This window comes from Pygoscelis adeliae, unplaced genomic scaffold (genome assembly GCF_000699105.1).
Source record: "Pygoscelis adeliae isolate BGI_AS28 unplaced genomic scaffold, ASM69910v1 Scaffold108, whole genome shotgun sequence".
Lineage (NCBI taxonomy): Eukaryota > Metazoa > Chordata > Aves > Sphenisciformes > Spheniscidae > Pygoscelis > Pygoscelis adeliae.
Genome location: NW_008825498.1, coordinates 6,091,413 through 6,107,491, shown reverse-complemented (window position 1 = coordinate 6,107,491; position 16,079 = coordinate 6,091,413).

The window sequence follows — 16,079 nt, the reverse complement described above, 5'->3', positions numbered from 1 at the left end:
TCAACAGCTTTCTTATGTGTGAGCTTAAACGTGGATATTTCATTTGTATGAGTGTCATTCTCAACTGTCTCTATATCAACCTAGATACATAATGAGTATAATCATTCCTGGTAAATAATGAGAATTATAGTTCCAGAAAAAATATTGACACTTTGGAAACATTTTACACAGTTACTACGAATAATAGGGAACAAGGAAATGAAACCACACTGATTTTTCCCAAATTAACCTTTTGATTACTTAAGTAACACCTCTAACAAGTGTATCATCTGAAGGGATACCTTGTGTGATAGGAGAGACACTGCTGCTCAGGCAATGATCTGGGACTCTTCAGCTGGACTGCCCTTCCCTGCGCCCCCCTCCCCAAGCTATTACTTGCAAAGATAAATACGCCAGTCCAAATAAAAAGACTATAATGGGTCAGAATGTGAATGAACATAAAATCTTATAAAATACATCAACACTGTGATAACTTTTCTTAAAACACACATTTCCTTAATGACAGAACTGTATCTGTCAGGGCCACAACAACAAAACCAATTCGTCAATAAATTACGCTTACACTGGTGGCATCTGGCTACCAGTGACTGGATGCTTTATAAATATAGAGATAGATAAATTAGCTAGATTAAATAGATAGATGTAGGATGTTTGGGCTGAATAGCCATGAACCCTTACTTAAGGGATTTATCCTATAAATTCTTGTGTAGCAGATTACTTTTTACTGATGGCTTATAGCTATCCAGGCTCTAAATCAAAGAACTATTGCCTTGCATGAAGGATGAGGCATGAATCATATTGTATTATAAAGAAACACATGATACCCAGTTGTTCATTTTTTAATTTGCTACATGAGGAAAAAAACTTCATTCTCTGACTTTGATTCTGTAATGAATTGCAAAATGGCAGAAAGAGGTATAAAGATCTTTAGTCTTTGGCGTTAAATAGGCTTTAAGGTCTTCCTGATGAACCATTAGTACCCGCAGGCTACATCCTCCCTCAGTGGGATTCTGGTGCACTCATTTGCTATACTACACTCAAGTATAGTAACCCTTGTGTAGCTTAAATGCAGCAACCACTCAGCAGGCATTGGGATGAGCTGCTCTGAGCCCAGTCATATAGGAAAAAGAGAATATTAGAGGAGTCAGGTCAGAAATCACAGTATTATGTACAGCAGGAGCCCATCTGATGTTTGAAAAAATTACTTTCATGAATTTTAAAATGATAGCATTCTAAACACAAAGGTGAGTACGGAAAAGAAGAACAGTTGTGGAGCTGTAACAACAAAGCCCAGGCATGAGAACTTTGCAGGGAATGTTATGGAGTATTTGTTTAATGCTGTAGGATGTTTGATGTTCGTTCCTCCTTTGTTCTTCCTCTGGTAAACATAGGTTCTACAAGTTTTGGCCCTCAGCACTTTATATATTGGATAGGTTGTTGTGAATCTTTGGAGATTCACAGTCTGTTGCTGTGGACCTGTGTGAGGGTGGGGGCAGGCTTGCCTGTGAGGACAGGGGACGGCCTGTGTCGCCTTCAGGTTATGCTTCCCAGCATTGTGCTCCTGTGCTCAGTCCCTAGACCTTGTCCAATCTGCCAGCTTGTCCGGTACCCACAACCCCTGCCCCTTTCACTGTCATGCAGACAAGTTTTGCCCTGAACTTGTGCTTATAACGTAACCACCCCAGGTGTTTTGCTGCTAATTGTATTTTGTACTTACCCAGACAGAAACAATGCTCAAGGAAGAGTCTCATTTGTGGAACCCAATCATTACCTCGATCCAGTGCTTTTGCAGCCCTCAGATAAAGCTTTGTTCTTACAGTAAAATAATTCTCTGTGACATAGGTATAAATAGGTGGACCAGCTAGGACATAATGTGTGAATGAAATGTATTTTAGTTTATTATTTAGGGCCTACAAGACTGCCCCATAAAATTATCATATTTTTAAATTAATATTTGCAAGCAAGTTGATCTCTTTCCTTGAAATACACTTTATTCATTCTTTCCTCCATTATTCTCAGATGAAAAATATACTGATTATTTCATAAATGACTCATTGCTTACATCAAATTATTAAATATTTTTGTTTCTGTCCTTATCATATGCCTATAACTAAACTGCATGTGTGGGGTCCTAATTTTCAGAATAAGCTTTTCGTTTGTGAATTTGTGTTATTTGCATTGATATATTTTGGACATTCAATCCTTTATTCAGTAAAGCCTCTTAAATAACATTGCAAACATTTGCTAATTAAGCACCATAACAGTCTTAAGCCCATAAAATTAGCAATATGTAATTAATAGTGAGCTGTCATTCATTACTGAAAGCTTGATATGAAACATAGCAGCCATATAAAAGGATACATTAGTACTACTGCCCAGCTCAGAAGAAAAAAACTGTGTCTTGCTGAAACTGTGTTGGTAACCTGGGTAATAGAACTAGGCACAAAAACTGCATTTGGCAAGGATATGGGGGCTGACTTCACCATTCACTCAAATATCACTGTGTAGTCTTACGTCTTGTCCAAAAGACAATAAACTAGCTTCTGTTCTCTTTTATCCACATGCTAACTTGGAGTGACATTATCTGAATGTTGTAATGATATTGAAAAAGGTAGTTTCCACATGCTTCAAGAGCACCCCAGTTATTCTTTCAGTTATGACCTTAGGTGGCCATGATAAATGGACTGGAAGTCACCTTCAAGATCCAGTGAGATTAAATAATCTAACTGAAAAATACTGTTAAAATTGGAGATGGGTGACATGAATGCCAGATTTTCAGGGGCGTAAATTTCAGCCAGTCCACTGAGACTGATGGGATTTCTTTTGCTTTTATTTCTCACCTATCTCCCCTTTTAATATATGCATAACATAATCAGTCTGTATGAGCCAATCACTGTTAGTCTGGAAGATTAGTAATAGCATACAGTAGAGTAACATTAGATATACATAGGTTAGAAATGTATTCCTCCTTGCCGAAAACATTTTTATCAGTTCTTTTGCATTTCTCTTATACTTCTCATCAACTTTAAAAGCATGAAGAATGCGTCACATAATACATTACATATTTTCTCTGTTCAGTTATCAAGATCTTGATATGTTACTTACTGGTATTTTTTTTTAAGTTTATTTTAAAGACGGAATTAAAATTCACAGCTGTTTCAAAAGGAACATAAAATCCACTGAAAGGACAGATTTACAGAATTTTAAAACAAATTTCAAATGCTCAGCTGTCATCATACCATCCGTTGCAATGAGTATAAATAACTTCCCTTTAATATATGAAGAAATGGGAGGGGAAAAGAAAAAGATATTTGCATTGCAAGAAAACTCCAGGTGCTCCTAGAGTTATTTGGGACATTTTCCAGTTGACAATATGGAAATACTGTCACTCAGGCCAGAAAGCTTGTTGCTATGGGGACACAATAGCAGCATCATTTGACAACTTGGCAGTTGTTAGAGTTGGCAGAGAGAAAGTCTGAGAGAGGGGCTGTTGGATGATTTCAGGTGGGTGTGCACTAGGGATGGATGGGTGGTTAGAAAGAAAAAACATTGAGGAATTCTTTCAGTCTTACAAACTCTCCTTCACATATGTCTTGTCTTTTCTTTTATTTCCTTTTTTTTTTTTTCCTTTTTTTTCTTTTTTTTTTTTTTTTTTTTTTTTTTTTGTACAGTATACCTGCTTAGAAGCTTAAAATCTTTGAAACAAGAAGGAGAGAAGATCTATATTCAGACGTCAACTAGCTATGCATCCATCCTGGGATGGATGTATATTGAACTGCAAAAAATTATGCAAGAGCTGGCAAAGACATAAAACTGCAGAAAAAAACAGTATAATTTTGGCTGTTCCCTCTGAGGAGTCAAATCATAAACCAAGAAGATTATAGTTCCTCTGTAGTTCAGATGTGTTGGTAGTTAGAATATTATAGTAACTGCAGCTCGGTACATAGAAAGTCAGAGATTAACTAGGGAGAATTTAAAAACAGGTAGCAGTAATTATCAAAAACTGGAGACTGGTTTATAAAGATGAAAGAACTAAGACTGTTTAAGTTGGCTGAATGTCAGATAAGATGCATGTCACTAGTTTGGTAATGTTTCAAGAGTCTGAACATCAAAGCACTTAAGGAAATATTTAGTCAAATAATAGTATTCTTGGAAGAAATTGGGGTGGAACTGAGGAAAATAAAATCCAAACTAGATATAAGGGAAAGAATCTTACTGCTGAGTCTATTATGTTACAGAACGATCACAGTTTCTGAGGAAGAGTGTTCTTCATTTGGAATGTCCCAAGTGACATTGGACAATGCATGGAAACATGTGCATTAGGCAGAAATTGTGCACTGTGTGGCAGCTGAGAAATATATGAATCTTTCTATTTCTAATACTAGAGGGGTGGGGTAAGCAAAATCTGGTGACTGTATTGGAGTGCTTTTCTATCTGAAATAAATAAAGGCAACAAGGATTGAAAAATGATTCTGTGGCAGTGCATGAAGAATTAGAAATGTGCTATATTTGAGCAACGCGCTTACAGCCACAAAAACCTCTGGGTTCCAATGCTGCAGGAGGATGTAGGGTGAGAAACAGTGTCCCAGCTCAGTCATAGATGAAGAACAGTGAAATTTCCTAAACTGCAGTGTGGTCTAAATATATTAATGGGTGTGAGATTATATTGTTGAGGGTATTTGGGAAGGTTTTATGTTCTTTAATAGTTTTTCAGGGGAATACTATCTTCCCTGTCTCCACCAGAAGAAACAAAGTGATGAATGTTTTCTATGATGTTATGGTACAATATAAATATTAGATGTGATCGTAGTTTTTAATCTTTGTTCCTACAGGGAAACTGCCTCTGTTTCACTTCTGGTCTGTTACGATCGTGCCACCCAGACTGTTTCCCTTCCCTGTGCAAATCAAAATCAATTAAAAATATCCCCACAGGACTCGATTTTCAGAGAACCTACATATCCACACCTCTAATTGAAGTCAATGATAGCTGCAGGCATGTGGCATCTCTGAAACTCAGGCTCTATAGAGCTAAGTAAAGAAAAACATACGGATTTTGTAGGTAATATACCATGGGAGAAATCTCTAAATAGGCTCTGAAATAATGAAGCTACATGTTTTATGCTATAGTCCAACTTGCAATCACTAGGCCATCTCACCACAGGGGAAAAAATGGATATTGAGAGTTATTGAACTTTGCCAATTTTTGCTGTGGATCAGCTTGAAGTTATTTAGCACAGATGTTTCTGTAATTGTGACACACTGGGAAAATCCACATGCTCAATAGCCCTCAAACTTGCACTTCCATCTGTGCAGTGTGATGGTCTACAGTTACTGCACACGGCTGCAATATAAAACATACAAGAATACTGTCTGGCTTAAGATCTGCTGAAATATTTTTCTTAGCGCCACCTGCACTTTTTATCTACCTGTGTCCCTCTGGTTCTGTGTTTAATGTAGTACAGTTATAAGATAGTAAAATGTATGTGTAGTGAAAATAAGAGTGTGTAAAGAACTGTACAAAATTTAACAGTGTGGTTAGAAAGCTCTCGTGATGTGAAATGGCTGATAGGAATTTAACAGTATACTGTTAAATCCAGCAGTATTTCTATTTATATTCCTAGGTCAGTTTTGAGCCATGTTGCTAGCAACTGAAAGATAGGATTCTTATGATTATATTGGAAAAAGAGCATGATTTGACCCACAGCAATGAAAACCTGGGTTCTGGAAAACATCTCCCCATCCTAATACCTTCTTAGTCTTTGATCATTTTCCAAAAAGTATAGGGAAAAAAAACGCACCTCTTCTGATTTAACAAACATTATGGAATCAAAACAGTGTGTACCAATCCAGAAAATTAGAGAGGAAGACTTCCACTACCTTTGAAATTTAAATAGGCTTGAGTGTTAATTATTCATAACTTATTTGTTCAGTTCAGGCTCAGGCTATAAAAAAAAGAGAAGGTAATCTTTCAGGATTTAGGCATATGCAACTCAGTGGAGAAAAACAGAAGTTGTTGTTGGTACTAACCAGGCAGGGTGAAAGCTCTGCTGTCATATATTTTTTCCCTATGCTGCTGCTGCAGGTGCCATTATCTACCCCTATCTAGAGAAAAAGTGGAAGTGTTACCCCAGCCCTTGGCTTTGTAGCCCTGGTAGCAGGGTGGGCTTGTCATTTAACTTTTTCTCTGCAGTGAGCTGCTGCTTCTGTTCTGCAACCCTTCCTTGCAATCTCCTGATCCAGTTTGCTTCTGTAGCTGGTTGTTGAACTGGGAAGTATAACAGTGTCTACAAGAAGACACTGTAAAATGTTTCCCATCATGCAGCCATGCTAAATAATGCAAAAGAATTGCTGGGTACTTGCATTTAACAAGGACCCGTCAGACTTTGAGAGATTAAGGAAAACTATCTCACTTCTAAAACAGACCGTAATCTCATACAATTGTCTGGAACACTCATTGAATTCTGTCCTATAGAAACCTGGAATATTAACGTCAGTGTTTCGACTTTTGCTAGAAACGCCATGGGATCTGGAATTGTCAGAACCTCTGTTTTACATCTTCCTTTCTTCCCTTCCAGACTTTTGCTCTGGGACCTCAACTTCATCATGATCTGAAGGAAAGAACTAGCTGTACATCACTGTTGCAGGAACAGCATGTTTCTGGGATGTGTTTTGCCCAGCTCTTGAATCAAACTATTTTTGTTTATTTAGGTTTATAGATGGTAGAGCCACAGGTAGATGCACAGTGTGTAGTCATCCAGCACTACTGCACATCTGTTACTGTATTTACATAACATTTTCTTTCTCTCAAAAAGACAGAAAAGGACTTGTGCCGTAATACATAATATTAAAGCACTACCTTCCCTGGCTGCAAGAGTAACTTTCTACCTAAAGTGCATCAGGAGAATCTAATATGCAGATACCTTTAGGAATCCCCTGCAATGGGAATGACTAAATTTTGTATGCTAAATCTAAAACCTCCACAAAATCTATGAGGATGAAGAATGCCATGTTCTCCATTTTCATATCCTTTCTCTTATGATATTTTCAAGGTTAAATTAATGATGTCAGGCCTTCCTTTTCCTTTTTCCTTAGTTAATTTTTTCTTCTTTCTTTCTTTCTTTGCCTTTTTGGAATGACTTTGGGGAGCCCTTAACAATATATGTCAAAATGTAAGGGCTGCACTGCATTGTAAACTGTTTCTCTGCTGACTCATCTGCCACAGCTAATCAAGCATTTTTGGTCTACATACTGCAACATTTTAAACCTTTTAGCAGTAAAGAAATGTTCTTTGCTCAAAAGCTTTTAAATTATAGCACATGGTGGGTGGCTGATAAGAGTTTTTTTTTTTCTAAAATGGAAACTCTTTTCTTGTTATTGCTATCTGGTCTCCTGTTCTATTTATCAAGTCACAAGGTTTCTGGTGTCTATTAACATTTTTCTGAGCTGGGGAAATTGTTTCCTATTTAGGCAGCCTTGCACATTTTCAAGATGATTTCAACTGCACCTGTTAGTGACACACAAGCCTAGGTTATTCTTTCCTTGTCCCACCACCACATAGGAAGTGGAACACAGGTCCTAACTCTGCATGCTTTGGGAATGAAGTTGGGGTCAGGAAAGATTACCTGGGCTTTGTTGGGTGCAACACATTCAGTTCAGTATAGCTCCTCAACTGCTCTGGCAAGGAGACAGAAGACCACAGCTTCCAGGATTTTCTAGATTCTGTGCTCTCCCTGTTGCCAGTTCTGAGTTGTCTGTATTGTTCTCTTCTGTCTGAAGGTGTTAGCAACTACTCTCTGCTAGCATGACTTGGACTCACTGATTTTCCTCACAATTTTGGCACCTGGGGAAAAAAGCACAGTGTGCAAAGGAAGAATCTGTGCAGCTTCATGAACAGCACAGCCTAGGTATGTTCTTTCTAAAGCAGAGCTCAAATGCTGTGTCACTGCTTTCTGTTCTCAGCAGTTTTTCTTTTCATCCAGTTAGTATCACTAGGCAGCTCCTTCTTTCCAGAAGAAACAAGATTAATATATTTTTCTTTGGGTTTCACAGAAACTCAGAAGCAGAAATTAATTGTATTTAGGACCTATACTGAGTAAGCTCCCCATTTTGCAGTGATGTTTACCCGTGCATTTTTCAGTACAAAACTTTGACACTTCATCACCAATTAACTTTTTCCATTTTGGTGTTCACAAAAGTAAACCATGTAATACAGAGCTGATTTAAGGATGCTATAGAGATATCTGTTAAGAAATATAGCACACAATCACTCAAGACTTTTTTTGTAAAGGATCTAATCTTTGTTTCTGATTTTGTGCTTACAAAAAGATTAAAGTGGTAATTTTACAGACATAGAGCATTTAATTTCCTATAAGGTCTAATACATCCCTTTTACTGAAGTTATATTTGTATAGAAGCTATACCTTTAATAGCTTTTTGTTTGATTGCAAAATGATTATTAAAAATCTCAAGACATTTTCACAATGATGGGGAAGTCCAGATGATTTGCAAATAAATAGAAATATCAGGTAATCCTGTTCTTTACTGAGATTTTGCATGGTGGAACACTGATGAAAATGGTGAAATAGGCACACTATAAATTTTAGAGTTCAATAAACTCACAGTAAGGATCAGGTTTTTGTTTTATTGAACTATTTCTGGAGTAGGTTATAGATGGTACAGTACAAGCAGACTTTAAAATGTTCTTATCCAGTGAATTACATAGACTGTGTGCTACTACTTAATGACGATGTATTTTTTTGGCTCAGCTGCACTATTTTCTCTCCATAAGTTCCTACAATAAGAGTTCTGCAAAGGTAGAGATACCTCTATTTTTTATCTTGGAGGTATTATGTATTTCTGGCTGGTGTCTCTGCTCCACAGTACTATAGTCCAATTTATTTCAGTCGCCAGGAATCATGAAATCCTAGGACCAGAAAAGAACTTCAAGAAATCATCTCATCCCTTTTGTTTAACCATTATTTAAAGCAAATGCCATCCTTTGGTCTTCCGTACTCTGAATTAAACAACTCATTTCCTTTAGTCTTTCCCCATAGGCCATATTTGTAAACCTCTGATCTTTCTTCGCTTTTCAACCCCTGTTCTTTCCTCCCCCCCCCCCCGCCCCCCACTCTCTGCATTGATCTATGACTTTATTGAAGTGTAGTGCCCAGGACTAGACACAATAGTCCACCTAAGGCCATAGTGTTGAACAAAACATTGAACAGAGCAGAGGGATTACTTCACATTTCCTTCCAGTCATACTCTTTCTTATACATCCTGCTGTACATATTCTGAGGCATTTGCCTTTTTCACAACAGCATGACACTATTGACTCATGTTCACTTTGTGACCCTTTACAACCCTTCATTTACTTTTTTATAGAACTGTTTATAGACAGTTATTCCTCATCCTGTATTTATGCAGTTAATTAATCCTAAGTATAGTATCTTGCATTTACCACTACTAAATGTTGTTGTATTTTCTGTCTATATCTCCTATTTATTAAGATCATCTTGAATTCTGTCCTTGTCCTCTAACGTTCCTTCAGTCCCTCCCAGTAAATGGTATCTGTAAACTTAATAAGCCTGCCCTCTATTCCTTTTGGGTCATTAATGAAAATACTGCATAGTACCAAACCCAGAAGAGATAGACCATTAGAATTTGTCTGGCTATGCATGTGTTTCTGATGAAAAAGAAACCGAGGACACAATTCCATTTTCCTAACATATACATATAAATGTTGGCTAAGGACTGACAATATGATTTTATTATAGAGTTAAAGATTTTGTTGTAATTTGAATTCAAAACAAGGACAATAAATATTTCTCCAGAAAGGAAGGTACATTTGTGTAGTGAAAAGATTAGTTTTCTAATTTCACAGACTTCACCTGTGTCCTCAAAAATACTACCATCAAAAATTTTGTTGAAATCTATAGTTTTGTGAAACACTGCATCAATAAACATATTTTAAAAAAAAAAGTTTATTTTAAAAGGTGCCAAGCAGCTCTAATATCTGTAGCTGAACTACTGATTAGCAAAACTTTAGATTAGTTACCAGAAAGTGCAATATTACCTGACAAAATGAGATGAAATTGGAAAGAGGAAAAGTGGATTGATTTCAAGGAAATCTTTCTGACAATAAAATCAATGGGTCTGAGCTCTCAAAGGAAGATGTGGAAACTTCTTCATGTCCCTGCCCATGGCAGGGGGGTTGGACTAGATGATCTTTAAAGGTCCCTTCCATCCCAAACCATTCTGTGATTCTATGATTTTACAAGCTTCGATGCTCAGAATTTTTCAGACTTAAGTGGGCTAGTATCCCACAGGGACCAGTTCTGCCCTGACAGGCAAATGAGCACATCTGAGGTCACCCAGGGCATTAATGCAGACGCTTCACAAGTCTATAGCTGCTAGTGCCAAGGAGCACATGATCTCCATTAGGCACTGCAAAGGAGGAAAGGGCGTTAATTCTCCTGAGCTCACTATAGTTCAGTGCCTGAAATTGTCTACAAGGCTTAGTACACAGTGGGTTTTTTTAGTTTTTTTACTGGTTTCCCAATGTTAGGAATTTAAAGCAATGGTACTTCTTTGTTTCTTTGAATTAGTCTAGTTCTTATTATAGCACGCTTGTTATAAACCCTCACAGAGAGAGAAAAATCTTCACTATTTAAGTTTGAAATAAAATCATTCCTCTTTGTAAAAAAAAAAAAAAAAAAAAAAAAAAAAAAAAGAGTAATGAATACCGTACCAGAGACTGTAGCTTGAAGAATCTACTTTGAACATGTGAAGGAATAGAAAGCAAATAAGATTTTTTCATAGATGTCTGTTAGAAGTTGTTTTCAATTTTTCTCTTTATTTACTCCATGCAGCCAACTGCCCTACTCTTCCTACTCTTTATATGCTATTTTATATGGATAGTAATAAAGTACAAGAGAGAGAACAAACCACATGTGACAGATGGCAAAGGCGCACTTAATGTGCTATTGGGAAAAGTATTACAGAAATGAGGACTATTCAGGAGCATACAGTGAAAAGTAGTACATTACACATAGGAGGACAAAGTTTTTCTGAATTGAGGAAGTGTGAATTTAGCCCAGCTCCAGATTAACCACGGTCCCAGAGTCACTAATGTGCGTTAGCACTGTGCTGATTTCTAGAGGGAGGTCTTGCAGGGTTAGGGACTGCAGCTAGAGACTTGGAAGGAGGTGGCGAACTATGAGAAATACATGCCACAGACCTACTTCCCAGCCCTCTCCCTCCCTAGCTGTAGAAAATATGGCAGTCAGATATATTCATCAGTTTTGGCACAGTTTGTCCTCAAACCTCAGGACTCACCTTTAAGGAGGGAGACTGAGATCCCTGCCAGCTGGAGGCAGCTATTTTGGGACAGGTCGAGGTTGCCGGGAACCCACACAGAGACAGTTTTCTCTGGTGGGTGGATGTCTACTCCTGGACTCTACTTATGGACAGTGAGGAGAAATCCCTCACTTTTCGTATCACTTTTGTGCTTGATCAGTCTGTGACTGAATGTTCTCTGTTGTTGTGATACTGTGTTATCGTGTAAGGACAACTCAGCTCTGATTTTGACTTTTGTAGTTAAATTTGGTTTGGATGAAGGAGAAAAAGAGAATATAGGTAGGGAAGGGAAGTTTTCATCAGGAGGAATTCAAATATGGGGGGTTTTGTTCATATTTGGTTTGCCTGACATACGCAGCAAATAATTTCCAATGAAATTGTGCTTGGATTAATTCATGACAATTTTATTTAATGTACGTTTTTTGAAGTTATAAGGGAAATTCATACAAATTGAATCTGAATTTGTTCTCCTTCTTGACCTTTGCCTGTTTACATGACAAAATTGTCAGAAAAGAGGCTGTATTTTACGGAGTGTTTGTACGCAGTATGACAGAGTGGGTCTCTGATCTCAAGTTGGACCCTAGACACTACTGTAATACAAATAATAAAAAGAAGTTTTTGCCAACAGAGAGCCTATATACATTTATATATCAGGATTTGTCTCCCGTTTTTTATTCTTTCCTTTAGAAGTTTGGAATGTTCTTTGCTAGTCACTCAAGTACTAAATATTTAGCATCAGTTCATATGAAAGTTGCTTTGATCTTCGTGTAAATAAACAGGCTCTCTTTCTCCCATAAGACTCTTTCTTGAAAATGATTTCTTTCATCAAGTAGTTTGTCGCATCTCTGTGAACATCAGTACTGTTTCCTTCAGAACTTCAAACAAATATTTCCTGCACGTTTACAGGAAACATATTAAACACTATAAATGGCAACCTGCCTTGCACCTGATTCAACAGCTAGAGAGAGGCTTGGGCAAGTGAGTGACACAGCCCTCTCCTGGCATCATGGCAGATAAGTGTCATATATGCAATGTTTCTTCTATAATAATGTTAACAATCACACACATGCATATAATATATTTGTGTATATATCTATACACAAATATGTACTTCTATGAACATATGTATTTATATACATTTACGGATATAAGAATCTCTTTCTTTTATGCAGCCTGAATATTTAAATACTGATGGTATAAACCTTGTAATTATATTTTGCATTTAGTTACCAATAACGTTCCTGGAAAATCCCAAAGCACAATGACAACAACTCTAAGACTATTATTCAAGTGCAGTTCCCTTATGGACAGGAGAGTAAGCAAAGAGAAACGTAACAAACTGGGAAGAGAGGGAGGATAGAAAGCCCATCAAGATGGAAGTTCACCTCTAAGAAAATTTCAGCAGAGTATTTTGCGCCCCTCCAAAACAGCCTGTAATCTCTGAGGCCTCATCTGAAAGAAAAAAAAAAAAAAAGCTATCCTGCCCAACCCCAAAATTCCCACACGAAACCTCTGTGGAACTCAGTTTGCTGCCCACCACACAGATTAATGCTTAGTACACTTTGGGGGGGATTTTACTCATGGAATCCACTCTTAAAGTTTGTCTGCTCTTTTTACACAAGATTTTAATTGATAACATTCCACTGTAAAGTGCCCCTTATTTACTTTATTATCTATGTAACCATGTGACCAGAATCTGGTCTTCAGTGTCTAAAATGTGATGTATTGGGCAGGAAGCCATGGATAAGTCTATCCCTAGAAGACATAGTTTCAAAATGTGAGTATTTTCTGCAGAAGAACTAATTTGTTGAGACTCCGAGAAAGAACAAATGGTTCAAATGAGTGGTTCTTTTCCCTAGCCAGCTTCCTGGCACTAATTGGTATGATCGTCCTCCTTTGTCATCAACTCTGCAAATTTTGACTTACCAGGAGGTCATTTTGGAAGTTTTCCATAGACCTCCTGCTTTCTTATAGAACAAACCAGCCATCTGTGAAGCCAATTTTCATAGCTTTACTGGCTTTGAGTGCCCTTTTTTGCACTTAGAAAGCTCTGAAATAATTTTAATTGAATCAAACTAATGAATTATAATGTCTGGGAAACACTGCAACATAATTGTCTCTCTTTGTGATATTTACATTCTAACTCGATCGTCCTCTCCAGTGTCCTGCTTTGGAGCTCCATTTTGACAGTGTTATTCATGCTGCAATTGTACACTTCGCAATCAGTCAAGGCCCTGCTATATAATTCTAATTTTGTTAAGTGATATGAATATTGAACAGCTAAGCTTTATTATCTTTGAATGAAGGCACTCTTTATTCTTCCTGTCTTAAGACTCAGTTAATATTCCAAATAAATACGCGGCTTCCAAGTAGGTACACAATTGGCCTTTAGTTAATCTTCAACCAAAGAGATTAGGGAAACTCAAGCCTGTTTGACCCTGCAGTACATTTGAATCTACAAAGAGTTTCAGTGCTTTCCAGTTTTTCTTCACAAGAAGCAGCTTTTCACTTGTCACTGTCCAAAAGGGAAAGTTCTCTCATTCCTGAATGAGTGGACACACAGAGAGAATATGTATGGTTTTACAGCATTTACATACTTATCCAGCACAACTTATATAAACCTTCTCTCCTTTTGTTCCTAGGCTGTGTAGATAATGTTTGTATGTCATGGCTACCACTAAATTCTCAATTTGATTTTGCTGTTCAAATGCTGTATATTACTTGGACAATGAATGACTAATGGGTCCCCAGAGCCTCGACAAATGGAGTCAACACTCAATAGACTGGAGTGTTATGGAGACAGGACCAATATTGGCTCCTAGACCTCAGTCCAGGACTAAGACTTAGATAAAGTTGAACACATTTGGGAAAGGGGTGTGCCAGAATGCTAGATGTGCTATTCCCAGACAGAACACTAAAAGACAGTACAGAGGCTTACCATTTTTTGCATGATCCCTGCCTTCAAAACAGACTTTTGCATTCATCGTTATTTGGATCACCTCTAAGTTGAGATAGGAATGAGGTGTAGGCAGGACTGCTGAGGGAGCACAATGAAGGCATGACAGCTGAGCAATAGCTGAAACAATTCACTATGTAAATACATTGTTGAAAATATGATAATTTGTTAGTGCGTGCTATAAAGAACTCTTCCCCAGAACCAATTTGAATTTATAACCATTGTCTCACCGAAACACTTGGAAACGTATGCTGTGGTGTCACTTACCAGTCTTGTGAATCACAAACTCTTGAGTTTTATCAGGAGCAGGACACAGTTCTAGAAGAGATTTTGGATTGATCCATGAAAATAATCCCAGCATTCCAATGACAGTGTAATTTAGGAGCTTAATATCCTCTTAGAGTCTACCTCATGGGTTTTGGTGAGAGAAAAAATAAAAATGACCTCACTTTCTAGAGTTGTGAAAGTGTGTTAATGAAACTACATATCTATTAACTTGTCAGTTCACAAGATCTCATTTTAGAAACAATCTTGTTATAAGGTTGACGTACTGACATATTTGACATTAAGTTGAATGTCTGGAGTTGTTTAACTTTCCCTCTGATGAATGCTTTTTAAAAGCTATGTTTGCTATTTGCTCATGTTGAAGTCTGTGACTAAAAATGCATGTCTCTGATAGTATTAACATGTAACCAAAGATATTGTCATTGTTTGAATTCTGGTTGGTTAAATTTCGGGGGGGGGTTGCAAATATTATCACTGCACTGTACATTCTCATTCATCAAGTGCACATTTTTTGTATATTTATTTAATATAAATATGAAACTGCTGTAACGTTTCCTGAATTTTTGCCCTACTTTTTTTATATTTGCACTGTTTTCTTTTTTCTTACACTACATTCTCTGACCTGCTTCTGCTGATCTGCGAGTATGAAAACAGTTTCAGCCAAATCAGTAAAATACAGTAAAATAAATTTACTTTTCAGGAAGAGAGAGGGGCTAGGTTGGTTGGGAGTCTTTAAGTGAAAGACTAGTCTATTTTATTTTTGAAACTCTTCTTTGTAAAACAGTCTTTGTTAGGCAGTAACTCTGTTAACCTGGTTTCTGACGCCACTTAACCTGTAGCAATTACATTGAAGGGCCAATGTTATTCCTGGGATATCTCTATTAAGAGCAGTTGGATTAAATTATGGTGGATTAATTTATGGCAGATGAAATAATTCCTCAGTATACTTCTGAAAAGATGCACCTTTCTCAACACACTGGATTCAGGGGGTCCAAAACAGCAAGTGTTTCAAAAATACATCATGGGAGAGGAAATGAACCCCTGCTTTTCAGCCTCCTACATCGCTGCTGCGCCCTCCCTCTCCTAGTGCCTTCTCAGTGCCTTCCTTCCTCCTTCTCTCCTGCTGCTTTCAGCACAGAGAAGTAACTGGGTCAAGCCAGTGGGTCACCAACAATGCAGTATACACCTCACTATGTGATTCCATGAGCCATACAGGATTACACGCTTAAGTTTCTCAAAGCCTATTTTATAGGCCCTAATAAAAATCTGCTCTCGATGAGACAGTGGAAAGAGGCAGCCAGTAAAAATGTGCATATTTCAAAGGTGAAGATACTTTTCAGCTAACAGATGTAAACTAAATATTAGCAGTATTTCAAAGCACAGCTCCTACAGAAGAACTTTCAAACAGAGTGTTCCTTTGTCCCCTCTGTTTAAAGAGAAAGAAAAGACCCTCCAGAGTCCAGCCGCTCATAGCTCAGGATCC